The following is a 26,747-nucleotide window of genomic DNA, read 5'->3' on the forward strand; positions in this document are numbered from 1 at the left end:
TGAGAATGAGGGTCCTAAATTCCAGGGTGTAATCCAGCACTTTGTGTGATGATCCTGAATTCCAGGTTGTAATCCAGCACTGTGCGTGAGGGTCTTAAATTCCAGCTTGAAATCCAGCACTGAGCGTGAGGTTCCTGAATTCCAGGTTGTAATCCAGCACCGAGTGTGAGGGGACCTACATTCCAGTGAGTGATCCGGCATCGTCTGTGAGGGTCTTGAATTCCAGTGTGTAATCCAGCACCGACAGTGAGGGTCCTGAATTCCATGGTGTAATCCAGCACTGAGGGTGAGGGGCCATTTTTCCACGGAGTAATTCAGTACCGTGTGTGAGGGTCCAGAATTCCAGGGTGTAATCCTGCACTGAGTGTGAGGGACCTGCATTCAAGAGTGTAATCCAGCACTGTGCGTGATGATCCTGCATTCCAAGATGTAATCCAGCACCGAGCGTGAGGGTCCTGAATTCCATTGTGTAATCCAGCACTGAGGGTGAGGGTTCTGAATTCAAGGGGGTAATCCAGCACTGAGCGTTAGGATTCTGAATTCACGGGGGTAATCCATCACTGAGTGTGAGGGGTCTGAATTCCACGGAGTAATCCAGTACCGAGTGTGAAGGTCCAGAATTCCAGTGTGTAATCCAGCACTGAGTGTGAGGGACCTGCATTTAAGGGTGTAATCCAGCACTGAGGGTGAGTGGCCATTATTCCACGGAGTAATTCAGTACCGAGTGTGAGGGTCCGGAATTCCAGGGTGTAATCCAGCACTGAGTGTGAAGGACCTGCATTCAAACGTGTAATCCAGCACTGTGCGTGATGATCCTGCATTCCAAGATGTAATCCAGCACCGAGCGTGAGGGTCCGGAATTCCAGGGTGTAATCCAGCACTGAGTGTGAGGGACCTGCATTCAAGAGGGTAATCCAGCACTGAGGGTGAGTGGCCATTATTCCACGGAGTAATTCAGTACCGAGTGTGAGGGTCCGGAATTCCAGGGTGTAATCCAGCACTGAGTGTGAGGGACCTGCATTCAAGAGTGTAATCCAGCACTGAGCGTGATGATCCTGCATTCCGAGGTGTAATCCAGCACCGAGCGTGAGGTTCCTTCATTCCAGGATATAATCCAACACTGAGCGTGAGGGTCCTGAATTCCAGTGTGTAATCCAGCACCGAGCGTCTTGATTCTGCATTCCGAGGTGTAATCCAGCACCACGCGTGAGTGTCCTGAATCCCAGGGTGTAATCCAGCACTGAGCGTCTTGATTCTGCATTCCGAGGTGTAATCCAGCACCACGCGTGAGTGTCCTGAATCCCAAGATGTAATCCAGCACTGATCGTGAGGTTCCTGCATTCCAGGATGTAATCCAGCACTGAGCGTGAGGGTCCTGAATTCCAGGGTGTAATCTAGCACAGAGCGTGAGGGGCCTGATATCCAGGGTGTCATCCAGCACCGAGTGTGAAGGTCCTGAATTCCACTGTGTAATCCAGTATCGAGTATGAAGGTCCTGAATTCCACTGTGTAATCCAGCACCGACTGTGATGGTCCTGAATTCCAGGGTGTATTCCAGGACTGAGCGTAAGGGTCCTGAATTCCATGCTGTAATCCTGCACTGAGCGTGAGGATCCTGAATTCCATGTTGTAATCCAGAACCGACTGAGAGAGTCCTGAATTCCAGTGTGTAATCCAGGACTACGCGTGACGGTCCTGATTTCCTGGGTGTATTCCAGCACTGTGCGTGAGGGTCCTGAATTCCAGCGTGAAATCCAGCACTGACTGTGAGGGTCCTGAATTCCAGGGTGTAATCCAGCACTGACTGTGAGGGTCCTGAATTCCAGGGTGTAATCCAGCACTGAATGTGATTGTTCTGAATTCCAGGTTGTAATCCAGCACCGACTGTGAGGGTCCTGACTTCCAGGGTGTAATCCAGCACTGAGAATGAGGGTCCTAAATTCCAGGGTGTAATCCAGCACTTTGTGTGATGATCCTGAATTCCAGGTTGTAATCCAGCACTGTGCGTGAGGGTCTTAAATTCCAGCTTGAAATCCAGCACTGAGCGTGAGGTTCCTGAATTCCAGGTTGTAATCCAGCACCGAGTGTGAGGGGACCTACATTCCAGTGAGTGATCCGGCATCGTCTGTGAGGGTCTTGAATTCCAGTGTGTAATCCAGCACCGACAGTGAGGGTCCTGAATTCCATGGTGTAATCCAGCACTGAGGGTGAGGGGCCATTTTTCCGTGGTGTAATCCAGCACTGAGCGTGAGGGTCATGAATTCCAGCGTGTAATCCAGCACTGAGTGTGAGGGGGCCTGCATTCCAGTGAGTGATCCGGGATCGACTGTGAGGGTCCTGAATTCCAGCGTGAAATCCAGCACTGACTGTGAGGGTCCTGAATTCCAGTGTGTAATCCATCACCGACTGTGAGGGTCCTGATTTCCATGGTGTAATCCAGCACTGAGGGTGAGGGTTCTGAATTCAAGGGGGTAATCCAGCACCGCGCGTGAGGGTCCTGAATTCCAGCGTGAAATCCAGCACTGTGCGTGAGGGTCTTAAATTCCAGCTTGATATCCAGCACTGAGCGTGAGGTTCCTGAATTCCAGGTTGTAATCCAGCACCGACTGTGAGGGTCCTGAATTCCAGTGTGTAATCCAGCACCGACTGTGAGGGTCCTGAATTCCATGGTGTAATCCAGCACTGAGGGTGAGGGGCCATTTTTCCACGGAGTAATTCAGTACCGTGTGTGAGGGTCCGGAATTCCAGGGTGTAATCCAGCACCGACTGTGAGGGTCCTGAATTCCAGGGTGTATTCCAGGTCTGAGTGTGAGGTTCCTGAATTCCAAGGTGGAATCCAGCAGTGAGCGTGAGTGTCCTGAATTCCAGGGTGTAATCCAGCACTGAGCGTGAGGGGCATGAATTCCAGCGTGTAATCCAGTACCGACTGTGAGGGTCCTGAATTCCATGGTGTAATCCAGCACTGAGGGTGAGGGTTCTGAATTCAAGGTGGTAATCCAGCACCGCGCGTGAGGGTCCTGAATTCCAGTGAGTGATCCGGCATCGACTGTGGGTCCTGAATTCCAGCGTGAAATCCAGCACTGAGTGTGAGGGACCTGCATTCAAGAGTGTAATCCAGCACTGAGCGTGATGATCCTGCATTCCAAGATGTAATCCAGCACCGAGCGTGAGCGTCCTGAATTCCATGGTGTAATCCAGCACTGACTGTGAGGGTCCTGAATTCCAGGGTGTAATCCAGCACTGAATGTGATTGTTCTGAATTCCAGGTTGTAATCCAGCACCGACTGTGAGGGTCCTGACTTCCAGGGTGTAATCCAGCACTGAGAATGAGGGTCCTAAATTCCAGGGTGTAATCCAGCACTTTGTGTGATGGTCCTGAATTCCAGGTTGTAATCCAGCACTGTGCGTGAGGGTCTTAAATTCCAGCTTGAAATCCAGCACTGAGCGTGAGGTTCCTGAATTCCAGGTTGTAATCCAGCACCGAGTGTGAGGGGACCTACATTCCAGTGAGTGATCCGGCATCGTCTGTGAGGGTCTTGAATTCCAGTGTGTAATCCAGCACCGACAGTGAGGGTCCTGAATTCCATGGTGTAATCCAGCACTGAGGGTGAGGGGCCATTTTTCCACGGAGTAATTCAGTACCGTGTGTGAGGGTCCGGAATTCCAGGGTGTAATCCTGCACTGAGTGTGAGGGACCTGCATTCAAGAGTGTAATCCAGCACTGTGCGTGATGATCCTGCATTCCAAGATGTAATCCAGCACCGAGCGTGAGGGTCCTGAATTCCATTGTGTAATCCAGCACTGAGGGTGAGGGTTCTGAATTCAAGGGGGTAATCCAGCACTGAGCGTTAGGATTCTGAATTCACGGGGGTAATCCATCACTGAGTGTGAGGGGTCTGAATTCCACGGAGTAATCCAGTACCGAGTGTGAAGGTCCAGAATTCCAGTGTGTAATCCAGCACTGAGTGTGAGGGACCTGCATTTAAGGGTGTAATCCAGCACTGAGGGTGAGTGGCCATTATTCCACGGAGTAATTCAGTACCGAATGTGAGGGTCCGGAATTCCAGGGTGTAATCCAGCACTGAGTGTGAAGGACCTGCATTCAAACGTGTAATCCAGCACTGTGCGTGATGATCCTGCATTCCAAGATGTAATCCAGCACCGAGCGTGAGGGTCCGGAATTCCAGGGTGTAATCCAGCACTGAGTATGAGGGACCTGCATTCAAGAGGGTAATCCAGCACTGAGGGTGAGTGGCCATTATTCCACGGAGTAATTCAGTACCGAGTGTGAGGGTCCGGAATTCCAGGGTGTAATCCAGCACTGAGTGTGAGGGACCTGCATTCAAGAGTGTAATCCAGCACTGTGCGTGATGATCCTGCATTCCAAGATGTAATCCAGCACCGAGCGTGAGGGTCCGGAATTCCAGGGTGTAATCCAGCACTGAGTGTGAGGGACTTGCATTCAAGAGGGTAATCCAGCACTGAGGGTGAGTGGCCATTATTCCACGGAGTAATTCAGTACCGAGTGTGAGGGTCCGGAATTCCAGGGTGTAATCCAGCACTGAGTGTGAGGGACCTGCATTCAAGAGTGTAATCCAGCACTGAGCGTGATGATCCTGCATTCCGAGGTGTAATCCAGCACCGAGCGTGAGGTTCCTTCATTCCAGGATATAATCCAACACTGAGCGTGAGGGTCCTGAATTCCAGTGTGTAATCCAGCACCGAGCGTCTTGATTCTGCATTCCGAGGTGTAATCCAGCACCACGCGTGAGTGTCCTGAATCCCAGGGTGTAATCCAGCACTGAGCGTCTTGATTCTGCATTCCGAGGTGTAATCCAGCACCACGCGTGAGTGTCCTGAATCCCAAGATGTAATCCAGCACTGATCGTGAGGTTCCTGCATTCCAGGATGTAATCCAGCACTGAGCGTGAGGGTCCTGAATTCCAGGGTGTAATCTAGCACAGAGCGTGAGGGGCCTGATATCCAGGGTGTCATCCAGCACCGAGTGTGAAGGTCCTGAATTCCACTGTGTAATCCAGTATCGAGTATGAAGGTCCTGAATTCCACTGTGTAATCCAGCACCGACTGTGATGGTCCTGAATTCCAGGGTGTATTCCAGGACTGAGCGTAAGGGTCCTGAATTCCATGCTGTAATCCTGCACTGAGCGTGAGGATCCTGAATTCCATGTTGTAATCCAGAACCGACTGAGAGAGTCCTGAATTCCAGTGTGTAATCCAGGACTACGCGTGACGGTCCTGATTTCCTGGGTGTATTCCAGCACTGTGCGTGAGGGTCCTGAATTCCAGCGTGAAATCCAGCACTGACTGTGAGGGTCCTAAATTCCAGGGTGTAATCCAGCACTTTGTGTGATGGTCCTGAATTCCAGGTTGTAATCCAGCACTGTGCGTGAGGGTCTTAAATTCCAGCTTGAAATCCAGCACTGAGCGTGAGGTTCCTGAATTCCAGGTTGTAATCCAGCACCGAGTGTGAGGGGACCTACATTCCAGTGAGTGATCCGGCATCGTCTGTGAGGGTCTTGAATTCCAGTGTGTAATCCAGCACCGACAGTGAGGGTCCTGAATTCCATGGTGTAATCCAGCACTGAGGGTGAGGGGCCATTTTTCCACGGAGTAATTCAGTACCGTGTGTGAGGGTCCGGAATTCCAGGGTGTAATCCTGCACTGAGTGTGAGGGACCTGCATTCAAGAGTGTAATCCAGCACTGTGCGTGATGATCCTGCATTCCAAGATGTAATCCAGCACCGAGCGTGAGGGTCCTGAATTCCATTGTGTAATCCAGCACTGAGGGTGAGGGTTCTGAATTCAAGGGGGTAATCCAGCACTGAGCGTTAGGATTCTGAATTCACGGGGGTAATCCATCACTGAGTGTGAGGGGTCTGAATTCCACGGAGTAATCCAGTACCGAGTGTGAAGGTCCAGAATTCCAGTGTGTAATCCAGCACTGAGTGTGAGGGACCTGCATTTAAGGGTGTAATCCAGCACTGAGGGTGAGTGGCCATTATTCCACGGAGTAATTCAGTACCGAGTGTGAGGGTCCGGAATTCCAGGGTGTAATCCAGCACTGAGTGTGAAGGACCTGCATTCAAACGTGTAATCCAGCACTGTGCGTGATGATCCTGCATTCCAAGATGTAATCCAGCACCGAGCGTGAGGGTCCGGAATTCCAGGGTGTAATCCAGCACTGAGTGTGAGGGACCTGCATTCAAGAGGGTAATCCAGCACTGAGGGTGAGTGGCCATTATTCCACGGAGTAATTCAGTACCGAGTGTGAGGGTCCGGAATTCCAGGGTGTAATCCAGCACTGAGTGTGAGGGACCTGCATTCAAGAGTGTAATCCAGCACTGTGCGTGATGATCCTGCATTCCAAGATGTAATCCAGCACCGAGCGTGAGGGTCCGGAATTCCAGGGTGTAATCCAGCACTGAGTGTGAGGGACTTGCATTCAAGAGGGTAATCCAGCACTGAGGGTGAGTGGCCATTATTCCACGGAGTAATTCAGTACCGAGTGTGAGGGTCCGGAATTCCAGGGTGTAATCCAGCACTGAGTGTGAGGGACCTGCATTCAAGAGTGTAATCCAGCACTGAGCGTGATGATCCTGCATTCCGAGGTGTAATCCAGCACCGAGCGTGAGGTTCCTTCATTCCAGGATATAATCCAACACTGAGCGTGAGGGTCCTGAATTCCAGTGTGTAATCCAGCACCGAGCGTCTTGATTCTGCATTCCGAGGTGTAATCCAGCACCACGCGTGAGTGTCCTGAATCCCAGGGTGTAATCCAGCACTGAGCGTCTTGATTCTGCATTCCGAGGTGTAATCCAGCACCACGCGTGAGTGTCCTGAATCCCAAGATGTAATCCAGCACTGATCGTGAGGTTCCTGCATTCCAGGATGTAATCCAGCACTGAGCGAGAGGGTCCTGAATTCCAGGGTGTAATCTAGCACAGAGCGTGAGGGGCCTGATATCCAGGGTGTCATCCAGCACCGAGTGTGAAGGTCCTGAATTCCACTGTGTAATCCAGTATCGAGTATGAAGGTCCTGAATTCCACTGTGTAATCCAGCACCGACTGTGATGGTCCTGAATTCCAGGGTGTATTCCAGGACTGAGCGTAAGGGTCCTGAATTCCATGCTGTAATCCTGCACTGAGCGTGAGGATCCTGAATTCCATGTTGTAATCCAGAACCGACTGAGAGAGTCCTGAATTCCAGTGTGTAATCCAGGACTACGCGTGACGGTCCTGATTTCCTGGGTGTATTCCAGCACTGTGCGTGAGGGTCCTGAATTCCAGCGTGAAATCCAGCACTGACTGTGAGGGTCCTGAATTCCAGGGTGTAATCCAGCACTGACTGTGAGGGTCCTGAATTCCAGGGTGTAATCCAGCACTGAATGTGATTGTTCTGAATTCCAGGTTGTAATCCAGCACCGACTGTGAGGGTCCTGACTTCCAGGGTGTAATCCAGCACTGAGAATGAGGGTCCTAAATTCCAGGGTGTAATCCAGCACTTTGTGTGATGATCCTGAATTCCAGGTTGTAATCCAGCACTGTGCGTGAGGGTCTTAAATTCCAGCTTGAAATCCAGCACTGAGCGTGAGGTTCCTGAATTCCAGGTTGTAATCCAGCACCGAGTGTGAGGGGACCTACATTCCAGTGAGTGATCCGGCATCGTCTGTGAGGGTCTTGAATTCCAGTGTGTAATCCAGCACCGACAGTGAGGGTCCTGAATTCCATGGTGTAATCCAGCACTGAGGGTGAGGGGCCATTTTTCCACGGAGTAATTCAGTACCGTGTGTGAGGGTCCAGAATTCCAGGGTGTAATCCTGCACTGAGTGTGAGGGACCTGCATTCAAGAGTGTAATCCAGCACTGTGCGTGATGATCCTGCATTCCAAGATGTAATCCAGCACCGAGCGTGAGGGTCCTGAATTCCATTGTGTAATCCAGCACTGAGGGTGAGGGTTCTGAATTCAAGGGGGTAATCCAGCACTGAGCGTTAGGATTCTGAATTCACGGGGGTAATCCATCACTGAGTGTGAGGGGTCTGAATTCCACGGAGTAATCCAGTACCGAGTGTGAAGGTCCAGAATTCCAGTGTGTAATCCAGCACTGAGTGTGAGGGACCTGCATTTAAGGGTGTAATCCAGCACTGAGGGTGAGTGGCCATTATTCCACGGAGTAATTCAGTACCGAGTGTGAGGGTCCGGAATTCCAGGGTGTAATCCAGCACTGAGTGTGAAGGACCTGCATTCAAACGTGTAATCCAGCACTGTGCGTGATGATCCTGCATTCCAAGATGTAATCCAGCACCGAGCGTGAGGGTCCGGAATTCCAGGGTGTAATCCAGCACTGAGTGTGAGGGACCTGCATTCAAGAGGGTAATCCAGCACTGAGGGTGAGTGGCCATTATTCCACGGAGTAATTCAGTACCGAGTGTGAGGGTCCGGAATTCCAGGGTGTAATCCAGCACTGAGTGTGAGGGACCTGCATTCAAGAGTGTAATCCAGCACTGAGCGTGATGATCCTGCATTCCGAGGTGTAATCCAGCACCGAGCGTGAGGTTCCTTCATTCCAGGATATAATCCAACACTGAGCGTGAGGGTCCTGAATTCCAGTGTGTAATCCAGCACCGAGCGTCTTGATTCTGCATTCCGAGGTGTAATCCAGCACCACGCGTGAGTGTCCTGAATCCCAGGGTGTAATCCAGCACTGAGCGTCTTGATTCTGCATTCCGAGGTGTAATCCAGCACCACGCGTGAGTGTCCTGAATCCCAAGATGTAATCCAGCACTGATCGTGAGGTTCCTGCATTCCAGGATGTAATCCAGCACTGAGCGTGAGGGTCCTGAATTCCAGGGTGTAATCTAGCACAGAGCGTGAGGGGCCTGATATCCAGGGTGTCATCCAGCACCGAGTGTGAAGGTCCTGAATTCCACTGTGTAATCCAGTATCGAGTATGAAGGTCCTGAATTCCACTGTGTAATCCAGCACCGACTGTGATGGTCCTGAATTCCAGGGTGTATTCCAGGACTGAGCGTAAGGGTCCTGAATTCCATGCTGTAATCCTGCACTGAGCGTGAGGATCCTGAATTCCATGTTGTAATCCAGAACCGACTGAGAGAGTCCTGAATTCCAGTGTGTAATCCAGGACTACGCGTGACGGTCCTGATTTCCTGGGTGTATTCCAGCACTGTGCGTGAGGGTCCTGAATTCCAGCGTGAAATCCAGCACTGACTGTGAGGGTCCTGAATTCCAGGGTGTAATCCAGCACTGACTGTGAGGGTCCTGAATTCCAGGGTGTAATCCAGCACTGAATGTGATTGTTCTGAATTCCAGGTTGTAATCCAGCACCGACTGTGAGGGTCCTGACTTCCAGGGTGTAATCCAGCACTGAGAATGAGGGTCCTAAATTCCAGGGTGTAATCCAGCACTTTGTGTGATGATCCTGAATTCCAGGTTGTAATCCAGCACTGTGCGTGAGGGTCTTAAATTCCAGCTTGAAATCCAGCACTGAGCGTGAGGTTCCTGAATTCCAGGTTGTAATCCAGCACCGAGTGTGAGGGGACCTACATTCCAGTGAGTGATCCGGCATCGTCTGTGAGGGTCTTGAATTCCAGTGTGTAATCCAGCACCGACAGTGAGGGTCCTGAATTCCATGGTGTAATCCAGCACTGAGGGTGAGGGGCCATTTTTCCGTGGTGTAATCCAGCACTGAGCGTGAGGGTCATGAATTCCAGCGTGTAATCCAGCACTGAGTGTGAGGGGGCCTGCATTCCAGTGAGTGATCCGGGATCGACTGTGAGGGTCCTGAATTCCAGCGTGAAATCCAGCACTGACTGTGAGGGTCCTGAATTCCAGTGTGTAATCCATCACCGACTGTGAGGGTCCTGATTTCCATGGTGTAATCCAGCACTGAGGGTGAGGGTTCTGAATTCAAGGGGGTAATCCAGCACCGCGCGTGAGGGTCCTGAATTCCAGCGTGAAATCCAGCACTGTGCGTGAGGGTCTTAAATTCCAGCTTGATATCCAGCACTGAGCGTGAGGTTCCTGAATTCCAGGTTGTAATCCAGCACCGACTGTGAGGGTCCTGAATTCCAGTGTGTAATCCAGCACCGACTGTGAGGGTCCTGAATTCCATGGTGTAATCCAGCACTGAGGGTGAGGGGCCATTTTTCCACGGAGTAATTCAGTACCGTGTGTGAGGGTCCGGAATTCCAGGGTGTAATCCAGCACCGACTGTGAGGGTCCTGAATTCCAGGGTGTATTCCAGGTCTGAGTGTGAGGTTCCTGAATTCCAAGGTGGAATCCAGCAGTGAGCGTGAGTGTCCTGAATTCCAGGGTGTAATCCAGCACTGAGCGTGAGGGGCATGAATTCCAGCGTGTAATCCAGTACCGACTGTGAGGGTCCTGAATTCCATGGTGTAATCCAGCACTGAGGGTGAGGGTTCTGAATTCAAGGTGGTAATCCAGCACCGCGCGTGAGGGTCCTGAATTCCAGTGAGTGATCCGGCATCGACTGTGGGTCCTGAATTCCAGCGTGAAATCCAGCACTGAGTGTGAGGGACCTGCATTCAAGAGTGTAATCCAGCACTGAGCGTGATGATCCTGCATTCCAAGATGTAATCCAGCACCGAGCGTGAGCGTCCTGAATTCCAAGGTGTAATCCAGCACTGACTGTGAGGGTCCTGAATTCCAGGGTGTAATCCAGCACTGAATGTGATTGTTCTGAATTCCAGGTTGTAATCCAGCACCGACTGTGAGGGTCCTGACTTCCAGGGTGTAATCCAGCACTGAGAATGAGGGTCCTAAATTCCAGGGTGTAATCCAGCACTTTGTGTGATGGTCCTGAATTCCAGGTTGTAATCCAGCACTGTGCGTGAGGGTCTTAAATTCCAGCTTGAAATCCAGCACTGAGCGTGAGGTTCCTGAATTCCAGGTTGTAATACAGCACCGAGTGTGAGGGGACCTACATTCCAGTGAGTGATCCGGCATCGTCTGTGAGGGTCTTGAATTCCAGTGTGTAATCCAGCACCGACAGTGAGGGTCCTGAATTCCATGGTGTAATCCAGCACTGAGGGTGAGGGGCCATTTTTCCACGGAGTAATTCAGTACCGTGTGTGAGGGTCCGGAATTCCAGGGTGTAATCCTGCACTGAGTGTGAGGGACCTGCATTCAAGAGTGTAATCCAGCACTGTGCGTGATGATCCTGCATTCCAAGATGTAATCCAGCACCGAGCGTGAGGGTCCTGAATTCCATTGTGTAATCCAGCACTGAGGGTGAGGGTTCTGAATTCAAGGGGGTAATCCAGCACTGAGCGTTAGGATTCTGAATTCACGGGGGTAATCCATCACTGAGTGTGAGGGGTCTGAATTCCACGGAGTAATCCAGTACCGAGTGTGAAGGTCCAGAATTCCAGTGTGTAATCCAGCACTGAGTGTGAGGGACCTGCATTTAAGGGTGTAATCCAGCACTGAGGGTGAGTGGCCATTATTCCACGGAGTAATTCAGTACCGAGTGTGAGGGTCCGGAATTCCAGGGTGTAATCCAGCACTGAATGTGAAGGACCTGCATTCAAACGTGTAATCCAGCACTGTGCGTGATGATCCTGCATTCCAAGATGTAATCCAGCACCGAGCGTGAGGGTCCGGAATTCCAGGGTGTAATCCAGCACTGAGTGTGAGGGACCTGCATTCAAGAGGGTAATCCAGCACTGAGGGTGAGTGGCCATTATTCCACGGAGTAATTCAGTACCGAGTGTGAGGGTCCGGAATTCCAGGGTGTAATCCAGCACTGAGTGTGAGGGACCTGCATTCAAGAGTGTAATCCAGCACTGTGCGTGATGATCCTGCATTCCAAGATGTAATCCAGCACCGAGCGTGAGGGTCCGGAATTCCAGGGTGTAATCCAGCACTGAGTGTGAGGGACTTGCATTCAAGAGGGTAATCCAGCACTGAGGGTGAGTGGCCATTATTCCACGGAGTAATTCAGTACCGAGTGTGAGGGTCCGGAATTCCAGGGTGTAATCCAGCACTGAGTGTGAGGGACCTGCATTCAAGAGTGTAATCCAGCACTGAGCGTGATGATCCTGCATTCCGAGGTGTAATCCAGCACCGAGCGTGAGGTTCCTTCATTCCAGGATATAATCCAACACTGAGCGTGAGGGTCCTGAATTCCAGTGTGTAATCCAGCACCGAGCGTCTTGATTCTGCATTCCGAGGTGTAATCCAGCACCACGCGTGAGTGTCCTGAATCCCAGGGTGTAATCCAGCACTGAGCGTCTTGATTCTGCATTCCGAGGTGTAATCCAGCACCACGCGTGAGTGTCCTGAATCCCAAGATGTAATCCAGCACTGATCGTGAGGTTCCTGCATTCCAGGATGTAATCCAGCACTGAGCGTGAGGGTCCTGAATTCCAGGGTGTAATCTAGCACAGAGCGTGAGGGGCCTGATATCCAGGGTGTCATCCAGCACCGAGTGTGAAGGTCCTGAATTCCACTGTGTAATCCAGTATCGAGTATGAAGGTCCTGAATTCCACTGTGTAATCCAGCACCGACTGTGATGGTCCTGAATTCCAGGGTGTATTCCAGGACTGAGCGTAAGGGTCCTGAATTCCATGCTGTAATCCTGCACTGAGCGTGAGGATCCTGAATTCCATGTTGTAATCCAGAACCGACTGAGAGAGTCCTGAATTCCAGTGTGTAATCCAGGACTACGCGTGACGGTCCTGATTTCCTGGGTGTATTCCAGCACTGTGCGTGAGGGTCCTGAATTCCAGCGTGAAATCCAGCACTGACTGTGAGGGTCCTGAATTCCAGGGTGTAATCCAGCACTGAGCGTGAGGATTCTGAATTCACGGGGGTAATCCATCACTGAGTGTGAGGGGTCTGAATTCCACGGAGTAATCCAGTACCGAGTGTGATGGTCCAGAATTCCAGTGTGTAATCCAGCACTGAGTGTGAGGGACCTGCATTTAAGGGTGTAATCCAGCACTGAGCGTGATGATCCTGCATTCCAAGATGGAATACAGCACTGAGCGTGAGGGTCCTGAATTCCATGGTGTAATCCAGCACTGAGCTTGTGAATCCTGAATTCCATGCTGTAATCCTGCACTGAGCGTGAGGGTCCTTAATTCCAAGGTGTAATCCAGCACTGAGAACGAGGGTCCTAAAATGCTGGGTGTTATCCAGCACTGACTGTGAGGGTCCTGAATTCCAGCGTGAAATCCAGCACTGACTGTGAGGGCCCTGAATTCCAGGGTCTAATCCATCACCGAGTGTGAGGGGTCTGAATTCCATGGAGTAATCCAGTACTGAGTGTGAGGGTCCAGACTTCCAGCGTGAAATCCAGCACTGACTGTGAGGGCCCTGAATTCCAGGGTCTAATCCATCACCGAGTGTGAGGGGTCTGAATTCTACGGAGTAATCCAGTACTGAGTGTGAGGGTCCAGACTTCCAGTGTGTAATCCAGCACTGAGTGTGAGGGACCTGCATTCAAGAGTGTAATCCAGCACTGAGCGTGATGATCCTGCATTCCAAGATGTAATACAGCACTGAGCGTGAGGGTCCTGAATTCCAGGATGTAATCTAGCAACGAGCGTGAGGGGCCTGATATCCAGGGTGTAATCCAGCACCGAGTGCGAAGGTCCTGAATTCCATTGTGTAATCCAGTACCAAGTGTGAAGGTCCTGAATTCCACTGTGTAATCCAGCACCGACTGTGAGGGTCCTGAATTCCAGGTTGTATTCCAGGTCTGAGCGTAAGGGTCCTGAATTCCATGCTGTAATCCTGCACTGAGGTTGAGGGTCCTGAATTCCATGTTGTAATCCAGATCCGACTGAGAGGGTCCAGAATTCCAGGGTGTAATCCAGCACCGACTGTGAGGGTCCTGAATTCCAGGGTGTATTCCAGGTCTGAGAGTAAGGGTCCTGAATTCCATGCTGTAATCCTGCACTGAGCGTAAGGGTCCTGAATTCCATGTTGTAATCCAGAACCGACTGTGAGGGTCCTGAATTCCAGCGTGAAATCCAGCACCGAGTGTGATGGTTCTGAATTCCAGGTTGTAATCCAGCACTGTGCGTGAGGGTCCTGAATTCCAGCGTGAAATCTAGCACTGACTGTGAGGGCCCTGAATTCCAGGGTCTAATCCATCACCGAGTGTGAGGGGTCTGAATTCCACGGTGCAATCCAGTACCGAGTGTGAAGGTCCAGACTTCCAGTGTGTAATCCAGCACTGAGTGTGAGGGACCTGCATTTAAGGGTGTAATCCAGCACTGAGCGTGATGATCCTGCATTCCAAGATGTAATACAGCACTGAGCGTGAGGGTCCTGAATTCCATGGTGTAATCCAGCACTGCGCGTGAGGGTCCTGAATTCCATGCTGTAATCCTGCACTGAGCGTGAGGGTCCTTAATTCCAAGTTGTAATCCAGCACTGAGAAAGAGGGTCCTAAAATACTGGGAGTGATCCAGCACTGAGTGTGAGGGTCCAGAATTCCAGGGTGTAATCCAGCACTGAGCGTGAGTGTCCTGAATTCCAGGGTGTAATCCAGCACTGAGCGTGAAGGTCCTGAATTCCAGGATGTAATCCAGCACTGAGCGTGAGGTTCCTGAATACCAGGGTGTAATCCACTACCGAGTGTGAGGGGACCTGCATTCCAGTGAGTGATCCAGCATCGACTGTGAGGGTCCTGAATTCCAACTTGAAATCCAGCACTGACTGTGAGGGTCCTGAATTCCATGGTGTAATCCAGCACTGAGGGTGAGTGTTCTGAATTCAAGGGGGTAATCCAGCACCGCGCGTGAGGGTCCTGAATTCCATGGTGTAATCCAGCACTGAGGGTGAGGGTTCTGAATTCAAGGGGGTAATCCATCACCGCGCATGAGGGTCCGGAATTCCAGGGTGTAATCCAGCATTGAGCGTGAGGGTCCTGAATTCCAGGATGTAATCCAGCACGGAGCGTGAGGATCCTGAATTCCAGGGTGTAATCCAGCACTGAGCGTGATGGTCCTGAATTCCATGGTGTAATCCTGCACTGAGGGTGAGGGGCCATTATTCCACGGAGTAATTCAGTACCGAGTGTGAGGGTCCGGAATTCCAGGGTGTAATCCAGCACTGAGTGTGAGGGACCTGCATTCAAGAGTGTAATCCAGCACTGAGTGTGATGATCCTGCATTCCGAGGTGTAATCCAGCACCGAGCGTGAGGGTCCTACATTCCAGGATATAATCCAACACTGAGCGTGAGGGTCCTGAATTCCAGTGTGTAATCCAGCACCGAGCGTCTTGATTCTGCATTCCGAGGTGTAATCCAGCACCACGCGTGAGTGTCCTGAATCCCAGGGTGTAATCCAGCACTGATCGTGAGGTTCCTGAATTCCATTGTGTAATCCAGCACTGAGGGTGAGGGTTCTGAATTCAAGGGGGTAATCCAGCACTGAGCGTTAGGATTCTGAATTCACGGGGGTAATCCATCACTGAGTGTGAGGGGTCTGAATTCCACGGAGTAATCCAGTACCGAGTGTGAAGGTCCAGAATTCCAGTGTGTAATCCAGCACTGAGTGTGAGGGACCTGCATTTAAGGGTGTAATCCAGCACTGAGGGTGAGTGGCCATTATTCCACGGAGTAATTCAGTACCGAGTGTGAGGGTCCGGAATTCCAGGGTGTAATCCAGCACTGAGTGTGAAGGACCTGCATTCAAACGTGTAATCCAGCACTGTGCGTGATGATCCTGCATTCCAAGATGTAATCCAGCACCGAGCGTGAGGGTCCGGAATTCCAGGGTGTAATCCAGCACTGAGTGTGAGGGACCTGCATTCAAGAGGGTAATCCAGCACTGAGGGTGAGTGGCCATTATTCCACGGAGTAATTCAGTACCGAGTGTGAGGGTCCGGAATTCCAGGGTGTAATCCAGCACTGAGTGTGAGGGACCTGCATTCAAGAGTGTAATCCAGCACTGTGCGTGATGATCCTGCATTCCAAGATGTAATCCAGCACCGAGCGTGAGGGTCCGGAATTCCAGGGTGTAATCCAGCACTGAGTGTGAGGGACTTGCATTCAAGAGGGTAATCCAGCACTGAGGGTGAGTGGCCATTATTCCACGGAGTAATTCAGTACCGAGTGTGAGGGTCCGGAATTCCAGGGTGTAATCCAGCACTGAGTGTGAGGGACCTGCATTCAAGAGTGTAATCCAGCACTGAGCGTGATGATCCTGCATTCCGAGGTGTAATCCAGCACCGAGCGTGAGGTTCCTTCATTCCAGGATATAATCCAACACTGAGCGTGAGGGTCCTGAATTCCAGTGTGTAATCCAGCACCGAGCGTCTTGATTCTGCATTCCGAGGTGTAATCCAGCACCACGCGTGAGTGTCCTGAATCCCAGGGTGTAATCCAGCACTGAGCGTCTTGATTCTGCATTCCGAGGTGTAATCCAGCACCACGCGTGAGTGTCCTGAATCCCAAGATGTAATCCAGCACTGATCGTGAGGTTCCTGCATTCCAGGATGTAATCCAGCACTGAGCGTGAGGGTCCTGAATTCCAGGGTGTAATCTAGCACAGAGCGTGAGGGGCCTGATATCCAGGGTGTCATCCAGCACCGAGTGTGAAGGTCCTGAATTCCACTGTGTAATCCAGTATCGAGTATGAAGGTCCTGAATTCCACTGTGTAATCCAGCACCGACTGTGATGGTCCTGAATTCCAGGGTGTATTCCAGGACTGAGCGTAAGGGTCCTGAATTCCATGCTGTAATCCTGCACTGAGCGTGAGGATCCTGAATTCCATGTTGTAATCCAGAACCGACTGAGAGAGTCCTGAATTCCAGTGTGTAATCCAGGACTACGCGTGACGGTCCTGATTTCCTGGGTGTATTCCAGCACTGTGCGTGAGGGTCCTGAATTCCAGCGTGAAATCCAGCACTGACTGTGAGGGTCCTGAATTCCAGGGTGTAATCCAGCACTGAGCGTGAGGATTCTGAATTCACGGGGGTAATCCATCACTGAGTGTGAGGGGTCTGAATTCCACGGAGTAATCCAGTACCGAGTGTGATGGTCCAGAATTCCAGTGTGTAATCCAGCACTGAGTGTGAGGGACCTGCATTTAAGGGTGTAATCCAGCACTGAGCGTGATGATCCTGCATTCCAAGATGGAATACAGCACTGAGCGTGAGGGTCCTGAATTCCATGGTGTAATCCAGCACTGAGCTTGTGAATCCTGAATTCCATGCTGTAATCCTGCACTGAGCGTGAGGGTCCTTAATTCCAAGGTGTAATCCAGCACTGAGAACGAGGGTCCTAAAATGCTGGGTGTTATCCAGCACTGACTGTGAGGGTCCTGAATTCCAGCGTGAAATCCAGCACTGACTGTGAGGGCCCTGAATTCCAGGGTCTAATCCATCACCGAGTGTGAGGGGTCTGAATTCCATGGAGTAATCCAGTACTGAGTGTGAGGGTCCAGACTTCCAGCGTGAAATCCAGCACTGACTGTGAGGGCCCTGAATTCCAGGGTCTAATCCATCACCGAGTGTGAGGGGTCTGAATTCTACGGAGTAATCCAGTACTGAGTGTGAGGGTCCAGACTTCCAGTGTGTAATCCAGCACTGAGTGTGAGGGACCTGCATTCAAGAGTGTAATCCAGCACTGAGCGTGATGATCCTGCATTCCAAGATGTAATACAGCACTGAGCGTGAGGGTCCTGAATTCCAGGATGTAATCTAGCAACGAGCGTGAGGGGCCTGATATCCAGGGTGTAATCCAGCACCGAGTGCGAAGGTCCTGAATTCCATTGTGTAATCCAGTACCAAGTGTGAAGGTCCTGAATTCCACTGTGTAATCCAGCACCGACTGTGAGGGTCCTGAATTCCAGGTTGTATTCCAGGTCTGAGCGTAAGGGTCCTGAATTCCATGCTGTAATCCTGCACTGAGGTTGAGGGTCCTGAATTCCATGTTGTAATCCAGATCCGACTGAGAGGGTCCAGAATTCCAGGGTGTAATCCAGCACCGACTGTGAGGGTCCTGAATTCCAGGGTGTATTCCAGGTCTGAGAGTAAGGGTCCTGAATTCCATGCTGTAATCCTGCACTGAGCGTAAGGGTCCTGAATTCCATGTTGTAATCCAGAACCGACTGTGAGGGTCCTGAATTCCAGCGTGAAATCCAGCACCGAGTGTGATGGTTCTGAATTCCAGGTTGTAATCCAGCACTGTGCGTGAGGGTCCTGAATTCCAGCGTGAAATCTAGCACTGACTGTGAGGGCCCTGAATTCCAGGGTCTAATCCATCACCGAGTGTGAGGGGTCTGAATTCCACGGTGCAATCCAGTACCGAGTGTGAAGGTCCAGACTTCCAGTGTGTAATCCAGCACTGAGTGTGAGGGACCTGCATTTAAGGGTGTAATCCAGCACTGAGCGTGATGATCCTGCATTCCAAGATGTAATACAGCACTGAGCGTGAGGGTCCTGAATTCCATGGTGTAATCCAGCACTGCGCGTGAGGGTCCTGAATTCCATGCTGTAATCCTGCACTGAGCGTGAGGGTCCTTAATTCCAAGTTGTAATCCAGCACTGAGAAAGAGGGTCCTAAAATACTGGGTGTAATCCAGCACTGAGCGTGAGTGTCCTGAATTCCAGGGTGTAATCCAGCACTGAGCGTGAAGGTCCTGAATTCCAGGATGTAATCCAGCACTGAGCGTGAGGTTCCTGAATACCAGGGTGTAATCCACTACCGAGTGTGAGGGGACCTGCATTCCAGTGAGTGATCCAGCATCGACTGTGAGGGTCCTGAATTCCAACTTGAAATCCAGCACTGACTGTGAGGGTCCTGAATTCCATGGTGTAATCCAGCACTGAGGGTGAGTGTTCTGAATTCAAGGGGGTAATCCAGCACCGCGCGTGAGGGTCCTGAATTCCATGGTGTAATCCAGCACTGAGGGTGAGGGTTCTGAATTCAAGGGGGTAATCCATCACCGCGCATGAGGGTCCGGAATTCCAGGGTGTAATCCAGCATTGAGCGTGAGGGTCCTGAATTCCAGGATGTAATCCAGCACGGAGCGTGAGGGTCCTGAATTCCAGGGTGTAATCCAGCACTGAGCGTGATGGTCCTGAATTCCATGGTGTAATCCTGCACTGAGGGTGAGGGGCCATTATTCCACGGAGTAATTCAGTACCGAGTGTGAGGGTCCGGAATTCCAGGGTGTAATCCAGCACTGAGTGTGAGGGACCTGCATTCAAGAGTGTAATCCAGCACTGAGTGTGATGATCCTGCATTCCGAGGTGTAATCCAGCACCGAGCGTGAGGGTCCTACATTCCAGGATATAATCCAACACTGAGCGTGAGGGTCCTGAATTCCAGTGTGTAATCCAGCACCGAGCGTCTTGATTCTGCATTCCGAGGTGTAATCCAGCACCACGCGTGAGTGTCCTGAATCCCAGGGTGTAATCCAGCACTGATCGTGAGGTTCCTGCATTCCAGGATGTAATCCAGCACTGAGCGTGAGGGTCCTGAATTCCAGGGTGTAATCTAGCACAGAGCGTGAGGGGCCTGATATCCAGGGTGTCATCCAGCACCGAGTGTGAAGGTCCTGAATTCCACTGTGTAATCCAGTATCGAGTATGAAGGTCCTGAATTCCACTGTGTAATCCAGCACCGACTGTGATGGTCCTGAATTCCAGGGTGTATTCCAGGACTGAGCGTAAGGGTCCTGAATTCCATGCTGTAATCCTGCACTGAGCATGAGGATCCTGAATTCCATGTTGTAATCCAGAACCGACTGAGAGAGTCCTGAATTCCAGTGTGTAATCCAGGACTACGCGTGACGGTCCTGATTTCCTGGGTGTATTCCAGCACTGTGCGTGAGGGTCCTGAATTCCAGCGTGAAATCCAGCACTGACTATGAGGGTCCTGAATTCCAGGGTGTAATCCAGCACTGAGCGTGAGGATTCTGAATTCACGGGGGTAATCCATCACTGAGTGTGAGGGGTCTTAATTCCACGGAGTAATCCAGTACCGAGTGTGATGGTCCAGAATTCCAGTGTGTAATCCAGCACTGAGTGTGAGGGACCTGCATTTAAGGGTGTAATCCAGCACTGAGCGTGATGATCCTGCATTCCAAGATGGAATACAGCACTGAGCGTGAGGGTCCTGAATTCCATGGTGTAATCCAGCACTGAGCTTGTGAATCCTGAATTCCATGCTGTAATCCTGCACTGAGCGTGAGGGTCCTTAATTCCAAGGTGTAATCCAGCACTGAGAACGAGGGTCCTAAAATGCTGGGTGTTATCCAGCACTGACTGTGAGGGTCCTGAATTCCAGCGTGAAATCCAGCACTGACTGTGAGGGCCCTGAATTCCAGGGTCTAATCCATCACCGAGTGTGAGGGGTCTGAATTCCACGGAGTAATCCAGTACTGAGTGTGAGGGTCCATACTTCCAGCGTGAAATCCAGCACTGACTGTGAGGGCCCTGAATTCCAGGGTCTAATCCATCACCGAGTGTGAGGGGTCTGAATTCTACGGAGTAATCCAGTACTGAGTGTGAGGGTCCAGACTTCCAGTGTGTAATCCAGCACTGAGTGTGAGGGACCTGCATTTAAGGGTGTAATCCAGCACTGAGCGTGATGATCCTGCATTCCAAGATGTAATACAGCACTGAGCGTGAGGGTCCTGAATTCCAGGATGTAATCTAGCACCGAGCGTGAGGGGCCTGATATCCAGGGTGTTATCCAGCACCGAGTGCGAAGGTCCTGAATTCCACTGTGTAATCCAGTACCAAGTGTGAAGGTCCTGAATTCCACTGTGTAATCCAGCACCGACTGTGAGGGTCCTGAATTCCAGGTTGTATTCCAGGTCTGAGCGTAAGGGTCCTGAATTCCATGCTGTAATCCTGCACTGAGGTTGAGGGTCCTGAATTCCATGTTGTAATCCAGATCCGACTGAGAGGGTCCAGAATTCCAGGGTGTAATCCAGCACCGACTGTGAGGGTCCTGAATTCCAGGGTGTATTCCAGGTCTGAGCGTAAGGGTCCTGAATTCCATGCTGTAATCCTGCACTGAGCGTAAGGGTCCTGAATTCCATGTTGTAATCCAGAACCGACTGTGAGGGTCCTGAATTCCAGCGTGAAATCCAGCACCGAGTGTGATGGTTCTGAATTCCAGGTTGTAATCCAGCACTGTGCGTGAGTGTCCTGAATTCCAGCGTGAAATCTAGCACTGACTGTGAGGGCCCTGAATTCCAGGGTCTAATCCATCACCGAGTGTGAGGGGTCTGAATTCCACGGTGTAATCCAGTACCGAGTGTGAAGGTCCAGACTTCCAGTGTGTAATCCAGCACTGAGTGTGAGGGACCTGCATTTAAGGGTGTAATCCAGCACTGAGCGTGATGATCCTGCATTCCAAGATGTAATACAGCACTGAGCGTGAGGGTCCTGAATTCCATGGTGTAATCCAGCACTGCGCGTGAGGGTCCTGAATTCCATGCTGTAATCCTGCACTGAGCGTGCGGGTCCTTAATTCCAAGTTGTAATCCAGCACTGAGAAAGAGGGTCCTAAAATACTGGGAGTGATCCAGCACTGAGTGTGAGGGTCCTGAATTCCAGGGTGTAATCCAGCACTGAGGGTGAGTGTTCTGAATTCAAGGGGGTAATCCAGCACCGCGCGTGAGGGTCCTGAATTCCATGGTGTAATCCAGCACTGAGGGTGAGGGTTCTGAATTCAAGGGGGTAATCCATCACCGCGCATGAGGGTCCGGAATTCCAGGGTGTAATCCAGCATTGAGCGTGAGGGTCCTGAATTCCAGGATGTAATCCAGCACGGAGCGTGAGGGTCCTGAATTCCAGGGTGTAATCCAGCACTGAGCGTGATGGTCCTGAATTCCATGGTGTAATCCTGCACTGAGGGTGAGGGGCCATTATTCCACGGAGTAATTCAGTACCGAGTGTGAGGGTCCGGAATTCCAGGGTGTAATCCAGCACTGAGTGTGAGGGACCTGCATTCAAGAGTGTAATCCAGCACTGAGTGTGATGATCCTGCATTCCGAGGTGTAATCCAGCACCGAGCGTGAGGGTCCTACATTCCAGGATATAATCCAGAATTGAGCGTGAGGGTCCTGAATTCCAGTGTGTAATCCAGCACTGATCGTGAGGTTCCTGCATTCCAGGATGTAATCCAGCACTGAGCGTGAGGGTCCTGAATTCCAGGGTGTAATCTAGCACCAAGCGTGAGGGGCCTGATATCCAGGGTGTAATCCAGCACCGAGTGTGAAGGTCCTGAATTCCACTGTGTAATCCAGTACCGAGTATGAAGGTCCTGAATTCCACTGTGTAATCCAGCACCGACTGTGACGGTCCTGAATTCCAGAGTGTATTGCAGGACTGAGCATAAGGGTCCTGAATTCCATGCTGTATTCCTGCATTGAGCGTGAGGGTCCTGAATTCCATGTTGTAATCCAGAACCGACTGAGAGGGTCCTGAATTCCAGTGTGTAATCCAGGACTACGCGTGACGGTCCTGATTTCCTGGGTGTAATCCAGCACTGAGCGCGAGGGTCTTGAATTCCAGGGAGTGATCCAGCATCGACTGTGAGCGTCCTGAATTACAGCGTGAAATCCAGCACCGAGTGTGATGGTTCTGAATTCCAGGTTGTAATCCAGCACTGTGCGTGAGGGTCCTGAATTCCAGCGTGAAATCCAGCACTGACTGTGAGGGTCCTGAATTCCAGGGTGTAATCCAGCACTGAGCGTGAGGATTCTGAATTCAAGGGGGAAATCCATCACTGAGTGTGAGGGGTCTGAATTCCACGGAGTAATCCAGTACCGAGTGTGAGGGTCCAGAATTCCAGTGTGAAATCCAGCACTGTGTGTGAGGGACCTGCATTTAAGGGTGTAATCCAGCACTGAGCGTGATGATCCTGCATTCCAAGATGTAATCCCGCACCGAGCGTGAGGGTCCTGAATTCCATGGAGTAATCCAGCACTGAGAACGAGGGTCCTAAAATGCTGGGAGTGATCCAGCACTGAGTGTGAGGGTCCTGAATTCCACTGTGTAATCCAGCACCAAGCTTGTTGATTCTGCATTCCCAGGTGTAATCCAGCACCATGCGTGAGGGTCCTGAATCCCAGGGTGTAATCCAGCACTGATCGTGAGGTTCCTGCATTCCAGGATGTAATCAGGCACTGAGCGTGAGGTTCCTGCATTCCAGGGTGTAATCTAGCACCGAGCGTGAGGGGCCTGATATCCAGGGTATAATCCAGTACCAAGTGTGAAGGTCCTGAATTCCACTGTGTAATCCAGCACCGACTGTGAGGGTCCTGAATTCCAGGGTGTATTCCAGGTCTGAGTGTAAGGGTCCTGAATTCCATGCTGTAATCCTGCACTGAGCTTGAGGGTCCTGAATTCCATGTTGTAATCCAGATCCGACTGAGATGGTCCTGAATTCCAGGGTGTAATCCAGCACCGACTGTGAGGGTCCTGAATTCCAGGGTGTATTCCAGGTCTGAGCGTAAGGGTCCTGAATTCCATGCTGTAATCCAGAACCGACTGTGCGGGTCCTGAATTCCAGCATGAAATCCAGCACCGAGTGTGATGGTTCTGAATTCCAGGTTGTAATCCTGCACTGAGCGTGAGGGTCCTGAATTCCATGTTGTAATCCAGAACCGACTGTGCGGGTCCTGAATTCCAGCATGAAATCCAGCACCGAGTGTGATGGTTCTGAATTCCAGGTTGTAATCCAGCACTGTGCGTGAGGGTCCTGAATTCCAGCGTGAAATCTAGCACTGACTGTGAGGGCCCTGAATTCCAGGGTCTAATCCATCACCGAGTGTGAGGGGTCTGAATTCCACGGAATAATCCAGTACCGTGTGTGAGGGTCCAGACTTCCAGTGTGTAATCCAGCACTGAGTGTGAGGGACCTGCATTTAAGGGTGTAATCCAGCACCGAGCGTGAGGGTCCTGAATTCCATGGTGTAATTCAGCACTGTGTGCGAGGGTCCTGAATTGCAGGGTGTAATCCAGCACCGAGCGTGAGGAGCCTGAATTCCAGGGTTTAATCCAGCACCGAGTGTGAAGGTTCTGAATTCCACTGTGTAATCTAGCAGCGAGCGTGAGGTTTCTGAATTCCACCGTGTAATCCAGCAGCGACACTGAGGGTACTGAATTCCATGGAGTAATCCAGCACCGCGTGTGAGGGTCCTGATTTCCACCGCATAATCCAGCAGCAACTGTGAGGGTCCGGAATTCCAGGGTGTAATCCTGCACTGAGCATTAGCCTTTGCACTGGCAAAGTACTGGATTTGCTGCCTGCTTCCAATTCCCAGATGGTAGAAAACTTGTCTCATCCTTGCAGTGGTCTTACTGTCCCAGTTAATGGTGGCCAGAGAAGAGAGAGATGACAAAGGGAATCTTGGCTTGTTCCATAACTTATAAAGATGGTGAGAGCTCAAGTTGTAAGACGCCCTGGAGCAGGAAGTTGCAGCATCAAGTTAGGGATCCTCCGACGTTGGAATCTAGGGCTCTGAGGGAGAGGATTGACTGGCTCAGGATCGCTGTACCGAGACAGAGAGCTGGTTGAGAGTGGCAAGCGGATGGTCAGTGGTTTCCTGCTGTTTCTGGATTGTCCGCTCTTTTCAATGGAAGACTTCCTTCATGCAAGCTGGGTCAGTCAGTGGTTCACTCATCCCGTCTGGTGGCTTGACCCAAAAGCAGAGCAGTGAAGATATTTCTGCACCAAGTGAGAACCTTAGTAATAAACTGCAAAATGACAAGCATGAGCGGCCACAACAGAGAAAACGGATACCGAACTCAATTCGGCAACAAGGTTCCTGAAGCCTAGGAGCAGTTGGTTGAGTCTAGCCGGTTCACATGAGTGAACAAGGATTGTGGATGAAGCGGGTTGTAAGTGGGCTGCAGTTGATGAGACGGAAACGAGTGGCAGGCAGGCTTGACAGTATCCAGCTCAGACCACACAGAACCTCTCTAAAGCAGTATTCAAGTATTTAGGGGGAAAGATCAGATACATTGGGATGTTGCATCAATGGCTTGTAGTTTCAATTATTCATTCACCGGAGATTCACCGGATTATTTGAACAGGAACAATTCAGATGGAAGGATCGACTAAATTTGCTGTTTTTATTTTCTTTGGAGCTAGAAGGGAAGATATAATTGAGTTATACAGATGTACAGACAACATGCATAACTAGATAGATAACGGGAATCGTTTCTCCTTAGCCAAACTGTCTATAACCAAAGGGTATTGGTGTGAGGTAGGGGTTCGGAGTTTTAGATGGGATTTCAGGAAACAGTTCCTGGATCATTGAACTCTACAATGTATTGCTTGGGGGGCTGTTGAAGGAGGGGAGTAGTACGACATTTAAGAACTATTTAAATAGGTGCCACAACAGTATAGTGGTTAAACACTATTACAGCATGGTGCTTTCTGCAGTTCACAGTTCAATTCCAGTGCTATCTATAAGGAATTTTCCCTGTGAATTGTGTGAGCTTTCTCTGGCTACTCTGGTCTCCTCATACAGTCCAAAAACATACTAGTTACTAGTTTAATTGGTCATTTTAAATTGCCCTGTGATTGGACTGGTGTTAAATAACTGTGTAGGGCAGGTCCCTTAGAACAGTATTATCAAGGATCCCACCCATCCATCCAGAATCCTCTTTGAAATTCAGCCAACAGGCAGGAGACTCCAATGCAAAAAGACAAGGACGGTCAGGATGGGAAACAGCTACTTCCCTCAGGTCATTAGGTTCCTGAACTCCCTGTCACATCACATTTGAAGTGCCACCAGATAATCTATACTGTACCTATAATATTTAATTTATACACTTTACTTTGTTTATCTATGCAAAATTTATTTGTAGATTTAATTCTTACTGTCAGTTATTGTGTATTATATGTGCTTCTGTGCATTACGACATGGTCCAGAGAAACTTCGTCTCATTTGGCATTGTACATGTATATAGTTAAATGACAATAAACTTGACTTGCTGGGAGGTTTGGTTCATTGAACTCTGTTCTGCGCTATGTTGTTAAATAAACAATAAACAAACCAACATAAATAAACACTTGAGATGCTGTGTCATAGAAGACTACAGGTCAAGTGCAGGGAAATGGGATTAATATTAATCAGTATTTGATGGCAAACATGGACACAGTGGGCCAAAGGACAAATTTCAGTCCTGTTGACTCAATCTAACAGGATTGTTATTGTTCCATACTTTTTTTTCAGTGTGTTGCCATTTGTTAGTAGTTGGATCTGTTATGGTTAGGTCTGAAGTCCGTGTTCCAGTTCTTGATCCGGTCTGTGGACTCTGGACTCCGGGTCTTTCTACCACCCTTCGTTTTGCCTTGAACTCAAATAGTCACACCTGAGGATCATCTTAGCTTAGTTGGGCTCAAGGAGGTGCACCTAATGCCTATCGGTTGGCTTTGAATATAAGGGGCTCTGGGAGTGAGTATAGTTGGAGGTTGTCCTGGCTTGGAGTATCACTGTTAATGATGAGCTCTATGAGTGAGGTATGGACTAGGCTGCTCCGTAGCCTGCCCGAGTCATCTGGCCTCAGTGAGTCTTGAAGTTACCCTGGGCTGAGCTCCCTTCCTATCCCTTGCCTCTGTTGGGTAAGCCAGGTCAGATTGCCGTTGTCCAGCTCTCTGCCCTTTCCTATTCCTTGGCTGCATTGGGTAAGCCAGGCTGGACTGCTGTTGCCTGGTGGGGGAACTCTGCCTCTGATGGGACCTGACCTGACCAGG

This window comes from Hypanus sabinus, chromosome 6 (assembly GCF_030144855.1).
Source record: "Hypanus sabinus isolate sHypSab1 chromosome 6, sHypSab1.hap1, whole genome shotgun sequence".
Lineage (NCBI taxonomy): Eukaryota > Metazoa > Chordata > Chondrichthyes > Myliobatiformes > Dasyatidae > Hypanus > Hypanus sabinus.